Raw genomic sequence first — 22,705 nt, 5'->3', positions numbered from 1 at the left:
ACATAAAATATATCATGTGCAAAGAGGGAGAGTTTGACTTCTTTGTCAATTTGGATGCCTTTAATTTCTTTTTGTTGTCTGACTTCTGAGGCTAGAACTTCTAGTACTATGTTGACTAGCAGTGGTGATAGTGGACAGCCCTGCCATGTTCCTGACCTCAGGAGAAAAGCTCTCAGTTTTTCCCCATTGTGAATTATATTTGCTGTGGGTTTTTAATTGGTGGTTTTTGTGATATTGAGGTATGTACCCTCTATGCCTACACTGGGAAGTTTTGATCAAGAAAGGATGCTGTACTTTGTCAAATGCTTTTTCAGCATCTATTGAGAGTATCACATGGTTTTTGTTCTTTTATTAATGTATTTTAGCATATGAACTGATTGGCAAGTGCCGAACCAACCTTGCATCCCCGGAATAAATACCACTTGGTCATGGTGAATAATCCTTTCAATGTACTGTTGGATCCTACTGGCTAGTATTTTGGTGAGAATTTTTGCATCCATGTTCATCAGGGATATTGGTCTGTAATTTTTTTTGATGGGGTCTTTGGTTTGGGGATCAAGGTAATGCTGGTCTCATAAAATGAGTTTGGAAGTTATTCTTCTATTTCTACTTTTTGGAAGAGTTTCAGGAGAATAGGTATTAATTCTTCTTTAAATGTTTGGTAGAATTCCCCTGAGAAGCCATCTGGCCCTGGGCTCATTTGTTGGGAGACTTTTGATGTCTCCTTCAATTTCCTTACTGGTTGTGGGTCTGTTCAGGTTTTCTATTTGTTCCAGGTTCAGTTTTGGTAGTTTATACATCTATAGGAATGCATCCATTACTTCCAGATTGTCTAATTTGCTGGTGTATAGTTGATCATAATATGCTCTTATAACTGTTTATATTTCTTTGGTGTTGGTTTTGGTCTAACCTCTTTCATTTATGATTTTATTAATTTGGGTTCTCTTTTCTTTTTGATATGTCTGGCCAGGGGTTTATCAATCTTATTAATTCTTTCAAAGAACAGGCCCCTAGTTTTGTTGATCTGTTCTACTGTTCTTTTTGTTTCTATGTCACTGATTTCTGCTCTGATTGCTATTATTTCTCTTCTTCTGCTGGGTTTAGGCTTTCTTTGCTATTCTTTCTCCAGCTCTTTTAGGTGTAAGATTACGTTGTATATTTGAGACCTTTCTTGTTTCCTGAGAAAGGCTTGTATCATTATATACTATCCTCTCAGGACTGCCTTTACTGTGTCCCAAAGACTTTTTGAACAGTGGTGTTTTCATTTTCATTTGTTTCCATGAATTTTTAAATTCTTCTTTAATTTCCTGGTTGACCCATTCATTCTGTAGTAGGATGATCTTTAGCCTCCATGTATTTGAGTTCTTTCCAACTTTCTTCTTGTGGTTAAGTTCTAGTTTCAAAGCATTGTGGGATAAGCAGGGAATGATCCCAATCTTTTGGTACTGGTTGAGATCTGATTTGTGATGCAGGACAGGATCTATTCTGGAGAATGTTTCCATGTGCACCAGAGAAAAATGTGTATTCTGTTGCTTTGGGATGGAATGTTCGGAATCTATCTGAGATGTCCATCTGTTCCAGTGTGTCATTTAAAGCCTTTATTTCCTTGTTGATCTTTTACTTGGATGACCTGTCCATTTCAGTGAGGGGGGTGTTAAAGTCCCCTATTATTGTATTATTATTGATGTGTTACTTTAATTTTATTATTAATTGATTTATATAATTGGCTACTCCCATGTTAGGGGCATAGATATTTAAAATTGTTAGATCTTCTTTTTGGACAGTCCCTTTAAGTATGATAAAGTGTCCTCCCTCATCTCCATTATAGTCTTTGGCTTAAAAGTCAATTTGTCTGAATAATGATTACCACCCCAGCTTTCTTTTGTTATCCATTAGCATGTTAAATTATTTCCCACCCCTCAGTTTAAATCTGGAGGTGTCTTTGGGTCTAAAATGAGTCTCTCGCAGATAGTGTATTAATGGGTCTTGTTTTTTAATCCATTCTGATATCCTGTGTCCTTTGATTTGGGCATTTAGCCCGTTTACATTCAGGATAACTACCGAAAGATATAAATTTAGCGTCATTGTAAGATTTCTTTTTAAAGATTTTATTTATTTGAGGGACAGGGAGGGAGAAAGAGAGAGAGAACACAAGTTGGCAGAGAGAAAGAGAGAAATTCCCCACTGAGCAGGGAGCCTAATGTGGGACTTGATTCCAGGACCCTGACATCATGACCTAAGCCAAAGGCAGATGCTTGACTGAGCCACCCAGGCACCCTGAAGGCCACATTAAGATTTAAAAATTTTTGTCCTAAGTAATGTGGATCACCTATGTGACTTTTTAAAAAATTATAATAATACAAACAAATTCAAGCTTCTCAGAAAACGGAAATTAAACATACACTAAAAGGGTGTACCAGAGAAGCCAAAGGCAAGATTTTAACAGCCCCAAGAAGAACCTAGAATATGAGATGGAAGAGTGGATAGAACTCTACTAGCAATCTCCACATTTCTGGTTTATTCTTTTCTAAGTAATCCTTTTGGTCTCTCAGGCCCATGAGCTTATCTTCCCTTACAAATGCAGATAAGTGGGGGCAAGGGCAGAATGGCCAATGGCCAATCTTTCAAGCAATCTGATATTCATTATATTATATCATATTTATATATATATATATATATGTTATATATATATGTGTATGTGTATATATATATATGTGTGTGTGTGTGTATATATATATATATATATATAATATGTATATATATATAATACCATATTACCACTCCATATGTGCCAGGCTTACTCTCTTTGCTCTACATTTATTTGTATTATATAATGTAGAGTGGCTTGGTCTCTAGTTCTTTTCTATTCATTTCTTTGAAGCTCAATTTGTGCTTCATCTATATACAGAAAATCTCCCTATGCTCTCTTAGTCTAGATAAATTACTCTGGATTCCTTACTCTCAAAACATACATTTTTTTTCTTTGCTCCCTGCCAAGCAGAGAGCCCAAGGCATGGCTCCATTCCAGCATCCTGAGATCATGATCTGAGCTGAAGGTAGAGGCTTAACCCACTGAGCCACCCAGGCATCCCAAAACATATGTTTTCTTAAATATCTTGATATTTTATTAAATTTTGCCTTCAACTATTTTTAAATAAGTATCTCTTTAAAATCTGTATTTTATCAATAAAAATTCTAGATATTTCAGGATTGGTATTATGCCTGTATGTATAATTCCCTATATGCCTCCCATTGTGCCACACACATAGTGAACGTAATAAAATAAAACACACAGCAAATGCTCAATAAATGTTTGTATAGCTAAACAATAAAATTAGATGCATAAAACTATTATTTATAAAATATACTTTAAAATGTTATGAAGTATTATTGTTGGCAGGATTTATAAAATACTTACCTGGACCAGTTTAAATTTAGTTACAGGATAGATTTACTTTACTCCACCTAGCCCACAAGAAAAGGAAGTACCCTATCACCAGTTATTCAGACAAGGGTATCCTCACTGAGGAGGGAACCCCTTCCCATATTCCTAAAGATCTTCATTTGTCATCTGGATTATTATATTAGCCTATATTCTGGAACTTGCCTGGCCTTGCTTCTCTTTTAATGTTTTCAACAGTGCTGCCCAAAGGTGTCTAAATCCAAAGGCTCACTGCCCTGGTTTAAACCCTTCAATGGATTCTTCTACCATTAGGATAAAATCCGCACTAGCATGACACTCAATGTCCACTATGATCAAGCATCTCTCCACCTATTTCTCTTGAGTTGTCCATTGCCAGTCATCCAGAGATACCAGTCATACCAGACATTCTGTATTTTTTCTCACTCACACCATCCTGATTGAAACTACTCACTCTTCAAGCCATTAATGGAGGAACTTTCTCCTACAATCACTGAGATAAAGAACTGATGTTTTCACCCTTCAGTAACCAATGGTCACCTTGTGATATAAATCATGACTCCTACAGACCAGGGACAGGTTCTGAACTCTTTTTATTTAGTTACTAGCACATGTCCTGGTATTCAGTGGATTCTCAATTCGAATGCGTTAACTAAACTGTGTGTGTGGAAGGGAACACTGGTACCCAAAGGTGAGGTTTAAAAAGTTCTAATTGCTGGGGAACCTGGGTGGCACAGTCAGTTAAGCATTCAACTCTTGGTTTTGGCTCAGGTTGTGATCTCAGGGTTGTGAGATGGAGCTCTGCGTCAGGCTGTGCACTCAGCACGGAGTCTGCTTAAGAATCTTTCCCTCTCCCTCTCTCACGCCTATTCATGCTCTCTCTCTCTATAATAAATAAGTAAATCTTAAAAAAAAAAAAAGCTCAAATTGCTTAAATGATCAGAAGAGCAATTTCTGCATTTTGTGCCAAAATAAATTAGATTTTGAATTGGACTGAGTAAATATTCCCAGAACAGAAAAGATTTAAACTATTTAAAAGCATCTTAATTAAAAGTTCCTGAAAATATCTAAAATCATTTTTTTAATAAACAGGCTTTGCATAACCTCAGTGACCATACCATCTGTTAAGCATTTTAGTAACATTACTGAGAATGAATTGCATTTTCTAAGTTTGGCCCATCACTCATCTGTTCTGTGTGGTAAAAGGCATGGCATTTTTAGCATGTTCAAATTGCAAGTAATTTAGCATTTCTGCAAGTTCCTTGGTGATTTGAGTCATACTTAGACAGTAATTATGATTTGTTTGAAAATGGACCATAATGTGTGATTATTGTATCATATACATTGAAATGCATTTATTGACTTTCTAAGTTTTGAGTATAGTAATTACCCTGAAATGAAGCAAAGCCAATTTTACTTGTTTTTATCAACTTCAAAACATGCAAGTTAATGAGATTTATACACTGACAATTTTTATTGTTTTATTTGCTCTGTTATGAACATTAGCATCTCAAATCAATATATTATCCCTTTGATTTGATAGTCATCAGAGGAATAGGTTTGGTTTTATTCTCTTATGTTTTTTCATATAGGCAGTACTCTAGATCATGAGGACAAGTCAAGATGGAAGGCTTTTATTCCCCAAAAGGTCTTTTATGACTGCTCAGTAGTAATGCCCTCTCTAATTCTACTTCCCCAGAAGCCCCAGGTGAATGGAATAGCAGATTTACAACCAATGGTTGTACTATTGGTTGTACTGAGACTAGCCCAGGAATTTTACATTCCTAGTAATGATAAGTCTTTGATTCATTCACTTGTTCTTTCATTTACATGTATTTAGTAATCATTTCTTAAATGGTAGTCACCATTTAAGAAAGGTAGGCATGGAAGGATTCCCAATAGAGAAAAAGGCATGCTCTCTGCCTTCACAGAGCTTATAATGTGGTACGGGACAAAAGTACATAAACAGACCACGTAAGATAGCAGTATGTGCTATGACCCAAGAAATAAAGAACATTTGGTGAATGTATAGTTAAGGACAGGAAATCCAGTTTGGGGAACAGGAAAAAACTTCTTAACCAGGGTGACAACTCACCTGAGAGCTAAGTAACAGAGGAGGAAGATCCTGGCCTAAGTGATGCAAGATGTTTATGTATAAGATCAGCTCTGAATCCTGGAAAGAAAAGCAATTTGGACCATGTGGTCCAGAAAGTACCAAAACAGTCATAATTGTTCCTAACAAACATCACTCCTTTCCACCTTTACTGGAAATTTCTGTATTCATTGTTAAATGAGTCAGTCAGGTCTCATCATAAAGGGCTAACCTTGTACTTTTGCTCTCCTTTGAGGAAAATGCAGAGTTCTGCCAGCTTTTCCCTGTTTAATCATGTGTTAAATCTCAAGAGCTCCTTTTAGGACATTTTTTCTTTAAATGAGTCCCTTAACAAGTCTAGATGCTAAAATCACACATCCTCACCTGAATATACTTCAGAAGGTTTGGCGCTATGCAGGAGTCTTCATTAAGAAAATGACAGAGTCTTGATTGTTATTTAATTTGGAGAAAATGATACCTCGTGTCTGGGCATGCTAGTTTGTAGATTTAAAAATAAATGTGAGATCTCAGAGTCAGGTGGACTTAGCTGGGGCTGTGTGGAATTCTGAATAGGGAAAATGATTCAATGATTAGGACAATTCAGGAGACTATTTTTATTCGTTCTTTAATTTTGCATTTTTAAAAGATCCTCATATTATTTGTAAATTCACTACAAGAAGTGTTTAGTATATGAGACTTTTCATAACACACATCTATTTCTACACTGAATTTGAAGTGCATATAATTGATCTGTAATTAGAACTTTGTAGGATCTTGAGCAATAAATTCCTTCCTTTCAAAGGGCTTCTGTTATGTCATGTATAAAATGAAGGAGCTGATTTAGATAACAAAGGGAAAACACCTGAAAACATTGCAATTTCCACATTTTACACCCATAGTAGGCACCATTACTAAACCACAGCGCTCCTTCCTACTGAAGCCAAGTGCGGCTTCAGAATCATTCTTGGCCCAATGCCCTAGGCAACTGTAAATCAGAGCTAGAACAGAAAATAAAATATATTTATCATGCTTTGGCCAGATCTCTTCTGCCTCTTATGCCACCAGCAGTCCTCAAATAGGATAATTCTATGGAGTGTTGTACTGGTTTTAATTTTATGTTATTTTAATAAACACAAATAAATAAATAAATAAATAAGGTTAAAAAAATAAATAAAAAAAATAAAAAAGATAAATAAAAAAGATTTATTTATCTTGAGAGAGAGAGAGCCAGCAACCACAGGTAGGATGGGCAGAGAGAGAAGGAGAGAGATTCTCCAACAGACTCCCTGCTGAGTGTGGGGACTCCCTGCTGAGTGTGGGGACTCCCTGCTGAGTGTGGCCTTGATCGCACAGCCCTGAGATTATGACCCTTAGATCAAGACTTGAGTTGAAACCAAGAGTTGGATGCTTAACCAACTAAGTCGCCCAGGCACTCCATGGAGTGCAGTACTGATTTTAGTTCTTAATGTTGCTTTTATTCAAAGAATAGATGCATATTAAAAAACAATCTCAGGTAAGCAAAATAATAAAAAGAGAATGAAAGAATGATCACTCTTACTTAATCCCATACCTAGAAATAGCTCTTATTAATATACTGAGAATTTTTATCTTTTTAGCACTATACATAGTGCTAAATTTTCTTAAGAATTCTTTAGTTGGTACTATTTTTTATTCTCAAAATGTTTGGCCCCCAGATGAACAAGGTTTCTTTATTTCGAACACCTATGGATTAACATGATCATTTTCAAGGCATTTTGATGATTTTTTTTTTTTTTTAACATGAGGTCTCATTTTTACTGGCCAATTCTCTTTTCTCTAAGAGAGTAAATTCTCCTGTGACCAGTTAATGTCTTTATAACTAGAGGCCAAATGGCTGCTTATGCGGAGGCCCCCTATTTAATGGCCTTAAAATCCCTCACGTCCCAGCAGGTCCCACAAGCCCACTGGAGACAAACTGTTTTATTCATTCTTAGTTGGTGCCTTTATTCTCATTATAGCAGAAGGGTAATCTGTCCAAAACTTGTAAGGAATACCAGCCTGTATGTTAGGTTAGAGGGAACATAGTGAAACGGAATATAGAGGAAAGATAACCTCTAACAGTATGTATAAGAAATGAAGACACTAGTGGCTCTTATAGTTTTTAAAATATAATACAACTTTAAAATGGCCAAATTTCAGGGAAATAGAGTATTCTATTACAAAGTATATCTAGAAACCTTGTTATTTATCCACAGCTAAATTTCTAGGTTTCTCACATTTCAGTATATATACCTTAAGTAAATATACTACTTATAATATACATATTTTACTATACAGTGTATATATATTTTCAGTGTGTATATATACACACATATACTCAAATATATATTTAATATATAAACACATACTTCAATATATTTTATGTATTTATATAAAATACAAAATTGTACTTACTATAAAATATATTTAAATATATATCTGTGCATTTCATATATATATGCTTTATACTGTATGTGTGTATATATACACACACATGTGTATATAAACACAATACACACACACATATACTTAAAAGACACCATTTAGTTTTCATATATTGAGATTGCAGTAATTATGTAATTAAGAAATTTGAGCACTATACCCAGTCTTTCTCACATCCTAAAGGTATGCTCCAGGAATTCTCCTCTCACCTACATTATTTTTCATCCCCTAGAGGATCATCTTCATTAGCATATAAAAGATATTGGCCTCCTTTAAAAAAATCATTAAACTCAATAAGAAAATACACTACTCAATAAAAAAATGGACAAAACATCTGAGCAGACACTTCACCAAAGAAGATATACAAATGCTTAATTTAAGCATATGAAAGGATGTTCCACATCATATATCATTTATGAAGTGTAATAAAAATAAAAATGAAGTACTATGAAATACTATGATCAATACCTATCAGAATGGCTAAAATCAAGAATACTGAAAACACAATACTGGTGAGAATGTGGAGCAACAGGAACTCTTATTCATTACTGGTGGGAATGCAAAATGGTGAAGCCACTTTGGAAGACATTTTGGTGGTTTCTTAACAAAACTGCTCAACATAATTTTACCATAAAATCTAGCAGTTACACTCCTTGGTATTTATTCAAATGAGTTTATAATGGACTGCAAGTTTGTGTCCCCACAAAGCTGTATACTGAAATTCTAATGCCAATGTGATGATATTTGGAAGTGTGGCCTTAAGGAAGTAATTAGATCTTGAGGGGAGGGCCTTCATGAATGGAATTAATGCCCTTAAAAGAGGCTGGAAAGCTAGCTATCTAGCTTTCTTTCCACCAAGGAAGGATACAAGAATTCAGCAGTCTGCCCTAAAAATCCTCTGTACTTCATGTATTCATCATCCTGGCAACACCCTGGCAATCACTGATGTTTTCATAGTGATTTAATGTCACATGGTTGGAATCAAACAGTACACAGGCTTTTCAGGTTGGTTTCTTTCACTTAGTCATATGCATTTATGCTTCCTCCATGCCTTTTACAGCTTGATAGATCATTTCCTTTTAGCACTGAATAATATTTCATTGTCTGGATGTACCATATTATCCATTCACTACTGGAGGACATCTTGATTGCTTTCAAGTTTTGGCGATCATGAATAAAGCTGCTATAAACATTTGTGTGGATTTTTGTGTGAATATAAGTTTTCAACTACTTTGGGTAAATACAGAGAAGCACAATTGCTGGATCATACAACAAAAGTATGCTTAGTTTTGTAATAAAACACCAAACTGTCTCCTAAAGTGGCTATACCATTTTGCATTCGCACCAGGAATGGATGAGAGTTTCTCCTGCCTTACATCCTTGCCAGTATTTGGTGTTGTCTGTCAGTGTTCTAGATTTTGGTCATTGGGTACAGTGGTACTTCACTTTTTTTTTTCATTTGCATTTCCCTGATAACATATGATGGAGAACATTGTTTCATATATTTATGCTTATTTTCCATTTGCATAACTTCTTTGGTGAGCTGTTAAAAAAATTAATCAGGTTATTTTCTGATTTGGGGGTTTTAAGAGGTCTTTTTATATTTAGATGACAATCCTTTATCAGGTATGGCTTTTGTTAATATTTTCTCCAATCTGTGTTATATCTCTTTGTTCCCTTGACAGTGCATTCACAGAGCAAAAAATTTCAGTTTTAACATACAGCTTATCAATTCTTTCTTTCATGATTGGGTCTTTGGTGTTTTAGCTTAAGAATCATGACCAGGGCACCTGGGTGGCTCAGTGGGTTAAAGCCTCTGCCTTCGGCTCAGGTCATGATCCCAGGGTTGGGATCAAGCCCCCCATCATGCTCCCTGCTCCCCAGGGAGCCTGCTTCCCCCTCTCTCTCTCTGCCTGCCTCTCTGCCTACTTGTGATCTCTGTCTGTCAAATAGATGAATACAATCTAAAAAAAAAAAGAATCATGACCAAACACTACATCATCTAGATTTTCCTCTGTGTTTGGTTTAGTACTTGTATAGCTCTAATAGCTTCTAATTTATCTGGGGGTGAGTTTTTTTTCCATATAATCATATTATGTATTCTTGTATTCTATAATTAGTATCTTCTCTTTACTTGCTTATGCTGGCTGATGCTTTCAAGACAATATTCTGCAATAGCATTAACAGTGGGTCCTTTATTTTCTTTGTGTCTTTAATAGAAATGTCCCTGGAGTTTTGACAGTGGTGATGCTGATTTAGTGCTTTTATTATATATATTTTATAGGTAGTCTAAAGTTATATTTGAAGTTGTCTCTTTGGCCTAAGGGTAGTTAAGTACAAAGTAATTGTCTTTCTCTACTCAGATGTTTCTGCTTTTTAATTAACTTTGGCTAAATAGCACTTTGAGCAGTGAATGATTTCTATGAAACATCTACTTTCTGGCATCAACAGAACTTTATTTTGAGGCCTAATATGTGGTCAATTTTTGTAAATGGTACATAGTTCCTTGAAATATATTCTCTATTCTCATATCTATTATGTTCACCTTAACTAGCTTATTATTCATTTTTTCCTCACTTATTTCTAGGGCAATTTGAAATATAATGGACTGAAATGTTAGTCACACTATTATTTCTGTAAATGTTTGTTTTCTTATTAATATTATATCCTGACTTTTGTTTCTATAGCTCTTTGTTTCTTAAAGATTCATGACATAGAGATCTTAACTCTATTAAAATGGGATTGTTAAAAATCATTAGGTGTCCCACTTCTCTGAATGGGATTGAAAACAAGGAGCTACCCTTGTTTGTAGGTTAAAAAAATGATTTTTTTTGTACAAAGATGTTATTTTGCATGAGGATATAGTTATTGTACAGTAATTTTGCATAAGGATATTGATCTCAGAGCATGAACTGCCAATGATTTTTTTAATATAGTATTAGGAATAATTTTGCCTTAAGACACCCACATTTTTGGACATTTGGGTGGCTCAGTCGGTTAAGTGTCTGCCTTCAGCTCAGGTTATGATCCCAGGGTCCTGGGATCAAGTCCTGCATTTGGCTCCTTGCTGCGTGGGGAGCCTGTTTCTCACTCTGCCTGCCTCTTCCCCTGCTTGTGCTCTCTGTTCCTCTTTCCGTGACAAATAAATAAATAAAATGTTAAAAAAAAAAAGGCACCCACACTTTTTTCAACCAAAGTCTTCTTTGTAAGCATAAATAACAAACTGAAAGATAGCTATCACAGTTTAGATGTTTAATCTAAAGTCCATGGTACAGGATGGATTAACCCAGAAAGGACTGATCTTTACAGCCTCCTTATAGAAATTGATGTGGCAATTTACAAGAATTTTTGTGTATTGTTTCATCAATATGTGAATATATTCCTGAGAGTCTGTATTAAGTATTTTAAAGGAAGGGAAACCAAACTGTGCTAAGGACTTGATAACCCTTGTTTCTGATTCTTAAGATTCTTACGATATACTGTTTTCTTTCCTAATCTATATACAAAATGACCCAGTAAGAGCCAAAACAGTAGAAAAAGTGCTATTTATCCCATCGAGAGGAATAAATAAGATTCTCTATAGATGAAGATGATGTGAGGTTTTCTTACAGTGCAAAAGTTTATAACTACACTCAAAATAAAGTTTGACCTCCTAAATAGATTAGTTGAGTTTATAAGTTTTATCTTGCCTAAACATAATTTCCTTTGTTAAAGATTTCACAGATAAATCTAGAATACATAATGCAACACAGCAATGATAAAATGTATCTTAAGTTCAGGAACAGAACTGCTATTAGTCTTCTATGACAGTAAAATACTGATGGACTGTGTTTGAATTCCACCTGCCATTAAGTATTATTCACACACAGCCACACTTACACACTCATTAGAAAAGTGAATATATTGAGAAAAGTAACATTTTAGTGATTATGAATGCTGGTGACTAGAGCAGTGATCTAGATTCTGCAGAATCCTTTTTTTTTTTTTTTTTTTTTTAAAGATTTACTGATTTATTTGAGAAGGAGAGAGAGAGGAGCTATGGGAGGTGTGGGGGCAGAGGGAGAGGAACTGAGAAGCCAGACATAGGGCTCCATTTCAAGATTCTGAGATCACAACCTGGATGAAACCAAGAGTCCGAACCTTAACCCACAGGGCTACTTTGGTACTCCTAGATTCTGCAAAATTCTTAATTCAAATTACAAAAGAAATGTTGCTGACAATTAAAATGGAAAACACCTCTACCTAATAGAAAACCTGTTCTTTAAGAGCAAAGCAATAAATACTATTTATCATTATATCTTGCACAGTACTTTGTATATTATAGATGTGTGATCCATGCTTGTGCATTGATAGATATATTAGGCTGCTATACAGCCAAGCTATTAAAAAAGAGCATCTATTTGTTATAGATTATCCACTGGCTACTACTTTAATGCAGTATCCTTAGGAAACTATTCATATAAAATTCAATTAAATCCTTTCTTTTGAATAGAAATTTTTTATGTAGAGGGATAGTACTTTTCCCTCCTCACCACACCTCCTCATTGGAGTCAAGTACTCCACTGAATTGGAGGAAATGGATGTGACTTAGCAAAAGTATGTGTACAATTTATAAATATGTCTCAGTGGTTGGTTGAAAGGAAGAACTATACAAGTCAACAAATCCTGTGGTCAGCACGTCATTTGGGGCTTCACGGGAGATGAGGTAGTGTACCTTTAGAGTGAATTAAAACTTGTTTGACCAAATGTTTTCAGGTGTCTGAGTTCACTTTTTTTTTTTAAACCGAGGAAACAGTGCAAAGGTGCCCATCCCTAGACAGCACCCCAGCTGACTCTTCATTGTGTGTCATACCAAACAACCAGACACCAGTTCTTCATGCTGATTATTCAAGAGGAGCAACGGGGCGTCTCGGAAACGAAGTCAGGGAGACGCTCCAGCAGCCGCTTCTCCGAGCAGCCGCGTCTGAATCCAAACAGGGGATCTCACATTGCTACACCCACGTGGGTCTCCTGGACACGAGCCTCGTTGTTTTCAAAGTTAGATGTTTTGAGGGCGTGTGTCTCAGAGGCAGGTCTTTAAAAGTTGGGGATGCTGGGTGTGAGGTTTGAGCCCTTCCCTCCTCAGGAAGAAGCTTCCAGTTTGAGCTCCTTCCCGCTTTGGAGGTCGCCCCACCGTGGTGGGATTTCTGGCGGGACTGCGTCCTGGCCTCTCCCCTCTCCTACCTGCTTTCATGCGGGCCTTCTCTCCTTCCTGCAGGCTTAGGTGTTGTGAAGCTGTTGTTGCTCCTTAGAAGTTGTTCCATGCATCTCTCTGTAGCACCGGTTTGTTTCCGGGAGGAGACGAGCCAGGGTCCTCACGCCGCCATCTTGAATCGCAACTGCGCGTTTAGTCCAAGTGGAAGCAGCCGCGCGAGACACGGGAAGAGAGGTCAAAGGCGCGCTACACACGGGCAGTGAAAGGAGGTGTGGGCAGGTTGTGTTTAGCTTAAGAAGAGAAAGTTTAAAAAAAAAAAAAAAAGGAATTAATGCTTGTAAGACATAGGGTCAAAAATAGAATGGCAGAAAATTAAAAAGTCCTTTTATTCTGTTTAAAATTACCTAGTGGATTCCCATCTTATTCAGAGAAAGACGGAACCTCTAAAACAGTGGTCGTCAGTGATGTGGAAAGAGTGGATTTGAGCGTCGAAGGAGATTTCACAGAGTCAGGAGACATTTTTGATTGCCATCATGAGAGGGATGAGCGTGCTTCTGGAATCTGGTGGGTAGAGGTCAGGATGCTGCTGAACATCCTACGGAGTACCGGACAGTCCCTCACAACAAAGAATCATCCAGCCCAAAGTGTAGGTACTGAGGTTGAGAAAGACCTAAACGAGACCTCAAGACCCTTTTTAACAAGCTTGGGTCACTTCTTTCTTGTCTCCAATTATCCATGTATTTGCTGAGCCCCAACCATAATGGCTTCCTCACTCTTTCTAATATGTTTCTTCCTCAAAAGGCTTATACCATTCCCCCTCTTTAGAAGCCACTTTCCTCAAATAACAGCATGGTCTATGTCTTCATCTCTTTCCGTGTTTTGCTCTCAGTAAGCACTTTTTGAACTCTCTGCTTAAACTTTTCATCACAACCACCGTCCTCATGGCCTATGCTCCTTCCTTTTTCTACATTGCATTCATTTACTTTATTGCCTACCTCTCCCCACTATCATGTACACCTACAAGGGAAGGAATTGTAGCTATTTTGTTCCCTCCTGTATTCCTATTTCTGGGAATCGTATTTTTGAGGGAATGAATAAAAGGAAGAGCTGTACAAAATTTCTTATGTAAAACATTATATCAGTATGAACAAAGAAAAATTTGGAAGAAATTGATAGTACCTATAGGAAGATGAACTTCAGTGAGTACTATCTATTAAAGCGTCAAAAAAGAATTGATAGCTCTATGTTGCAGATTTCTTTATTCTAAAGCAATGATAAAATAATCACTGAACAAGGAGAAATGGATGAGATTCAAACATTGGCTCTTCAAGTTTCTGACAAGTTACAAGGTGGTAATAGGCACAAGCTTTGGACTTAGACTTATCCAGGATTGGCTTCAGTTCTACCACTCTGCGTATTTACTGTGAATCCTTAGGAAAATTACTGAATCTCTCTGAGCATTACATTACTTTTTATCTAAAATAAGGGTAGCAATAATATATTCTGCGAAAGATCAATTAGAGGAGTAAATAAGAATTCTGTGTGAAGTACCTCACACATAGTTAAATGCATATATTTGTTAATAATAATAATAAAAATAAATAATACTTACTAGTGTTAATATTTTTTCCAGAGTATATAACATTGTCTTTTTTATTTTGAGTATTTCAGATTTGTTATCTCTACCTTAACACCCACCATATTTTTCCTAGACTGCCCCTAAGGACAGAAGTTTAATCAGTCTTCAGTGCCAGTACAGAATTATTATGCTACTCTTCTGTCAACCCAGGCCCTCTCTCAAAATACTTAGGATAAGTTCTTAGTCTCAATGCTGACATGCCTATTACATTTTAAGTGTTTAGAAATTGTATTTGCAGAATAAAAATAAGAATTTTATTTGTAGAAATTTTCCTGTAGCTCTTCTTAACCACTGTGCTGAGAGTCTACTACAGGGCACTACTAGATTCTGATCACTATGCAACATAAATTTTTGGTGTAAGTGGTAAAGATGATTATAGAGCAGGATATAGAAGGTCAAAATCTTGATACAAGTAAAAAGAGCTATTATCTGAAACTGAGGCCAAAGACAAGATTGTATAGGAGATGAAATGTTCAAACATTCACTTCCACGTATATAAGAAAATGGCATTATGGAAGAAAACAATTCTACTCATTTATAAAGTGACCAATAGTAGTGGATATATTTATTTATCCTATATATAGTTATGTAATGATTTATCCTATATATGATTATGTGGTGATTCTTGGTGACATATTAATGTCATTTTGATAATTAATTTTGTATGTCAACTTGACTGGGGTAAGGTTCCTCAGATAACCGGTAAAACTTTATTTCTTGTTGTGTTTGTGAGGGTGTTTCCAAAAGAAATTAGTATTTAAATCAGTAGACTGGATAAAGAAGGTTGCCCTTGCCAGTGCAGGTGGGTGTCATCCAATCCTTTGGGAGGCCTGAATAAAACAAAAAGGTAAGGAAGAGTGAGTTTGCTCTCTGCCTGAGCTGGAACATCCATACTTTCCCGACCCTGGATATTGAGCTGGGACATCCATACTTTCCTGCCCTTGGACGTTAATCCTCCTGGTTTTGGGGCTTCTGACTCAGACCAGGACATATACCACCAGTTCCCCTGGTTCTCAGGCCTTTGGACTTGGACTGAATTACATCACTGGCTGTGTAGACAGCAGGTTGCAGGACTTATAGGCTTCCAAAATCACGTGAGCCAATTCCTGTAATAAATCTCCTCCTGTGTATATCCTATTGGTTCTGCCTTTCTGGTGAACCCTAACTAATACACAGGTGTCTGTCAGTTCAGGCTGCCATAACATAACACCACAGGCTGAGTGGCTTAATCAACCGAAATTTATATCCTTACAGTTCCACAGGCTAGAAGTCTCAGATCAATCAACAGGATTGGTTTCTGGTGAGAAATGTCTGACTGGCTTGTAGATGCCCATCTTCTCTCTATGACCTCACATAGCTTTTCCTAGGTGTGTGCATGCCCAAAGGGAGAGAGAGAGAGAATGAAAGAGGGAGAGAGAGATCTTTCTCATTTTATGATCATATTATAAGATCCATTGGGATTAGGACCCTATGCTTATCACTTCATTTAATCTTAATTACCTCCCAAAGGTCTACAATTTAGGGAGATACAATTCAGTTCATAGCAATCCCTTCAGGTATGTGCCCCCCAAATATGCCATTTAAAACATGCCATCCACAGGCTCGAAATGTTTGAGAATTAGACACTAAGGATCTCAGGATCCTCAACATCTTAATAGTTACAATGCATCCTGTCACCACCCCCCCCAATAATTAATTAGATTTAATGCCTCAGTTATGTGTTTCAACAAATTCTGCAATTTTGTCATTTCATCTAGTAACTGATGAAAGTTGAGGAATTAACCTAAAAATTACACTCCTGACTTTTATTACATAGGTCAAAAGAAATTAGTATTTAAATCAGTAGCATAATACTACAATGTATCCAGTAAAAACTTAATAAATTTTTAACTACATGTGGCTCATAGTATCCCTACTGATGATGTAAGCTAGAGTGGCTCTGCTGAAACTCTTACACTGTCTCAATTCCTATCACTATACTCTCTGGATTTTCTGATGACTGTATTTTAGTCACATGAATCCAACTTTTTTTCCCCTCAACTGATAGAGGAAAGGAAAATGAGAGACAGAAACAGGGAGAGAAGAGAAATAAGAAAGAGGGAAGAAGAAGAGGGAGGAAGAGAGGGAGAGAGAGAGGAAGGGAGAGGGAAATAGAGAACAATTTAAAAGAGGAGGTGATTTCATTGGCCACTTCTCACCATGGGTATATGGGCTGGAGTGATCTTGAAATGACAGAGTCAGTTTCCTGTTTTCTCATTCATTCTCAAATACTCAGATTCTCAGAGTATATCATGTGATAGGGGATTCTAGGAATAGATTTGTAATTTTTTATCACATCACCTTTTAGTATGAACATAGTAGACATATTGTATATTTTATTTTGCATGGACATTTTAAAGAATTACAGCCTATTTCTGACAGCATATAATTCTTACCTTACCATTTGGCTTTGAAAGCAAAACCCATCTCCTATGTTTCCATTGCATAAATCCTAATTTCAGAAAAGTTAAATCTGTAATATTTTGTATCACAGAGACAGGACGAATTTTTCAAACTGAAGTAGCTGCATAGAGACAACTGTATTATCATTAAGAATTAGTACTTCACATTTTCTCCAACACTTGTTGTTTATTATCTTGTTGATTTTGGCCATTCTGACTGGTGTAAGGCCACAGTCACCAAACTGTGGCAAGAGCCAAGATGCCCTTCAACAGACGAATGGATAAAGATGTGGACCATATATACAATGGAGTATCGTGCCTCCATCAGAAAGGATGGATACCCAACTTTTGCGTCAACATGGTTGGGACTGGAGGAGATTATGCTGAGTGAAATAAGTCAAGCAGAGAGAGTCAATTATATGGTTTCACTTACTTGTGGAGCATAAGGAATAATATGGAGGACATTGGGAGATGGGGAGGAGAAGTGAGTTGGGGGAAATCGGAGTGGGAGACAAACCATGAGAGATTGTGGACTCTGAGAAACAAACAGGGTTTTGAAGGGGGGGGTGTGAGTGGGGAGTTGGGTGAGCCTGGTTGTGGGTGTTAAGAGGACATGTATTGCATGGAGTACTGGATTTGGTGAATAAACAATGAATTTTAGAACACAGAAAAAAAATTAAATTTAATTTAAAAAAAAAAGAAGAATCGGTACTTCTCAAAAGAATTATAGCTAAATTATCTGTAGTCTCTTCTACAGCAATATAAATGTTGATTTTTAAAAATAACAGTCCTCCATAATTTAGTCCTCCACACATTATGATGCCTCACAAAAAAGCTTTTCAAATATGTTTGTCCTTCCTTTAGTGAAAGAGTCTTTGGAAAGGTACAATGTCTTACTAGAATTATAATAAAATGATAAGCAGTGGTTCCTGGGGTTGCAATAGTGAACTATATGACAAGTAAAATTAGTCAAATATTCTTTATTTAATTACATTATTAAAATAGAGTTATTAATGGAGTTTCACATCTTTTTAACTTCGGGCATTATATATGGAGGCCATATAAAAAACACATCTACAGGTATCATCAAATAGTATTTTCAAAGATGCCTGAACTATTGGAACAAAATCACTCTGAGTTCATGTGTTTTGTTTTTGTTTTTGTTTTCCACTTAAATTAATCCTCAGCTGAGAAAAGTGGTTCTTAATACTTATGACTATAGTTGTTAATTCAGATAATGAAAAATAAGGTTATCAGCAGGAAAGAACAGCTTTGTGTCCTGAATTGCAGTTTTCTTATACCTTACAGAGGAAATTAGATATTCACATTGTCTCCATGTAGAGAGATTTTGTGGTAGGAATAGACACTGTAATTTGTCTGCAGTACAAATATTCCTATATAGATCACACTCACTCAGGAAATGCCCAGAATCTAAATTACAATACAACTATTTCAGTCAAGATGGATTCAAAAATCAAACTGTAAAATCATCAGGGTCCTCAGAATATACAAATGTGTGTGTGTGTGTGTGTGTGTGTGTGTGTAGATGTAGAGATATGTGTGTGTGTGTGTGTATATATATATATATGTAAATCAGGGACTTAAAACATAGACCCTAATATACTTGGAGATAAATATATTGTATATACCACTCTTTACTTTGGTAATACAGATAAAAAGAAGAAAAAGAAGGCATGATGAGAAAAGAAGATTCATAAAGAAGATAAAATCACCATTTCAGATATAAATGAAATGTAGCTATCTCCATATTAACATCTTTGTGATTATAAAGCTTTCATTTTGATTTGTTTTCCAAGCTGTCAAGAAAAGCACACTCATGTGTTGTCCTTATTGAATGCCATTACCTGAATATTAACAATTAAGCTGCCTTTAAGAGATACAAAGTGATAGCAATTCTAAGTGTTCTTTCTTCACTACCCTTTCGTGTTTATTTGTAGATTTGGGTTGGTAGAATGTTTACTGAATTATGAAAGGTTACTTTCAAAATGAAATGCAGGGGCACCTGGGTGGCTCAGTGGGTTAAAGCCTCTGCTTTCGGCTCAGGTCATGATCCCAGGGTCCTGGGATCGAGCCCCACATCGGGCTCTCTGCTCAGCGGGGAGCCTGCTTCCCCCTTTCTCTCTGCCTGCCTCTCTGCCTACTTGTGATCTCTGTCTGTCAAATAAATAAATAAAATCTTTAAAAAAAAATAAAAACAAAATGAAATGCAATTTTTTTCCTGTTTTTCCTTTACCTCTTTTAAGAAAAATTCTAGACCATAGTGAAAAATTCACCCCAGTAATAGCCTAAAGAATAGTCATTATTTTGAAAGGAAGATAGCAATTGCTTAAGCAGTATTAGCAATACTGAATGATGAGACTAATTCCATCAAGCCCTTTAATATACAATCCATATATACATAATACCTCCCAGGAAAAGAACATAAGTGTTTTGTATCTCTGCAGAATAAATAGTACAGGAAGACTGAAATAGTCTATCTATTAATAACCAAAGAAATTTTCCCCTCAATTCCCTGTTTTCAACTATCCTTTACTGCTTTAGCATTTCTTTCAGTATTTGCTTCAGTTTTAAGATTTTCTCCAACCTGGGACACCTGGGCTCAGTGGGTTAAACCTCTGCCTTCAGCTCATGTATGATCTCAGGGTACTGGGATAGAGCCCTGCATCAGGCTCTCTGCTCAGCAGGGAGCTTGCTCCCCTCTGCCTACAGGTGATCGCTCTGTCAAATAAATAAATAAAATCTTTTTAAAAAATTTTAAAAAAATCTAAAAAAGATTTTCTCCAACCTCACAGCATATAATCTTAATAATAAATAAATAAATAAATAACATCAACTATTTGAGAGAGGTTTCCCCCCTATGTAATTTTCTATAGTGGCTTAAGAAACATATCAACAAAAGCTTTGAACAACAGCTTTAAATCTGAATCACTTTGCTGTAAATGGATTTTGGTATAAAATTATTGCCTCTCTTAAGGTTTACAGAAGACATAGAGAAACTATGTGTGTTATAAATTTAACTTTGAGGAAAAACTCCAAAAGAGTTTTAGAAATGCCAGGGCATCTGGGTAGCTCAGTTGTTGGTTAAGTGTCTGCCATTGGCTCAGGTCATAATCCCAGGGTCCTGGGATAGGTCCATGTCAGGCTCCCTGCTCAGCAGGGGATCTGCTTGTCCCTCTCCCTCTGTCCCTCCCCACCCCCGCCAGCTCCTGCTTATGCTTTCTGTCTCTCAAATAAATAAATCTTTTAAAAGAGTTTTAAAAATGCAAAAAAAAAAAAACTAGGGAAAATAATGTGTTCCCTTGACTTCTTCAAAGAGTGAACAATTTTACAATATTTGTGAGCTAAGAAAAACACGTGTAAATGAAGTCTTTGCCTCTCCAGCATGCTTGTGTTATGGGCAGTGAAATGGAGATACGAGTAAAGATTTTCTGCCTATTCAGATACGAACAGTTTCCAGTACAGATTTTACATTTGACTTTAAAAAACAATACCCCCTCCCATGTACATCTAAAAGAAAGTGCTGTGAAATGCTGCCTTCAGCTATTATAGTTTGCCTGAAACATAGTATTATATTTTATGTATTTGACTTTTATGTGCATTTTGTCCAGATTTGGTTATCAATTATAATGTCAGTAGGTGGAATGCTATAAAATTAACTAAATGCTGAGACCCACAGAGTTCAATTCTATACAAAGCATGGCAACTGACTCACTACGGAAACCAAAAAAAATCACTTGACCACTTGTCCCTTCCGTTTTCTTATCCACAAAAAGAGAGTAATGGTACTCCCTCATGTGGATTTTACTGAGATTCCCAAGAGACTCAGAAGGTAGATTTCAAAGGCTTTGAAATGTATAAAACACGAAGAGAGCAATAAAATATTCTCAATAAAATGATGAGAATAAGTGAAATTTTATAGCATGAATAGACTGACAAATAGAGATTTCTGTTATTTTGCTTCTGTGGTTAAATTTGGGAAAATTTGTCATTTTTTTATTATACTCTAACAAATGGTATGTACACATTGAAATTTATTTCAAAAGGAAGGCCTTTAAATTTGTTTGAAATATGTACATTTTAATATATTTTCCAACCCATGAACATGAATGTCTTTTCATATATTTACATCTTTAATTTGTATTTTCAATGTATTGTACTTTTAAGTATAGCTCTTTCAATCCCCTTGGTTAAGTATATTCTTAAGTATTTTATTCCTTTTGACACTATTATAAATGGAAGTGTTTTCTTAATTTCCTTTTCATATTTCATTGTTAGTGTATAGAAATGCAACTGATTTTTGTATGTTGATTTTGTATCTTGCAGATTTGCAACCTAAATATGAATCAGTACATGAATGGATAAAAAAAATATGGTATCTACACACACACACACACACAATGTAATTCAGCTTTAAGAGAAGAAGGAAATCCTACTATTTGCAACAATGAGAATGGATTTGGAAGACATTGTCCTAATTAAATAAAGAAGTCAGTCACTGAAGGACTAACTGCATGATTCCGCTTTTATGTGCTATCTGAAATAGTCAAACTTGCAGAAGCAGAACATAGAATAGTGGTTTCCAGGGTGCAGAAGGAGGGGACATAGGGAGTTGTTCAATGGGCATAAAGCTAGGGTTGTAAAAGATAAATCAGTTCCAGAGAGCTGTCCAGCATATAACCTATAGTTAGCAGTACAATATTGTGAACTTAGTAGTCCTTAGTATGAGTAGGCCTCATATTCATGTTCTTACAATGGTAATAAGAAGGAAGGAAGCAAGGAAGGAAGGAAGGAAGGAAGAAGGGAAGGAAGGAAGGAAAGAAGAAAGGAAAAAAGGGATACTTGGAAACATTTGGAGGCAACGGATACATATATAACCTTGACTGTGGTAATGGTATCCCAGTTGTATGTAATGTCCAAACTCATAAAACTGTATGTATTAAATGTATACAATTTTTTTGTATATAAATTATACCTCAACACAGTTGCAAAAAATTTTAGATATAGACACAAACACAGGCACAGGCACACAAACACCCTAATACACTAGAGGATATACTATACAAAAATACATAAAAAACCCACTGTTGTAAATTATTGATGTTACATTCCAGAACCCCTTTTAAATAATCTGAGAATAGAAGCTGATTTTTAAAACAGAAAGAAGAGTAAAATAAATTGAAAATAAACTTTTAACAAAGCTTGCAAGAAGGTTGTTTTATTATTAATCCATATTGCTATAGAAGTAAATAAGTTGAATCAGGTAAATGGGAAGCTTATAGACCTGACTGTTTGAAAGAAATATTCTGCACAACATTATTTAGGTTTGTTTGTTCTGTTCACTAGTTTAAAATGTTAGTCTTTAAAATTAATTCATTTAAAATTATTTGAATTCACTAAGCTTATCTTCTGAGTAATTGACCTCATAGGTAAACACTTG

Source organism: Mustela nigripes, chromosome 12 (assembly GCF_022355385.1).
Source record: "Mustela nigripes isolate SB6536 chromosome 12, MUSNIG.SB6536, whole genome shotgun sequence".
Classification (NCBI taxonomy): domain Eukaryota; kingdom Metazoa; phylum Chordata; class Mammalia; order Carnivora; family Mustelidae; genus Mustela; species Mustela nigripes.
The sequence above is the reverse complement of the archived record's forward strand: the minus strand, read 5'-3'. Positions refer to the sequence as shown.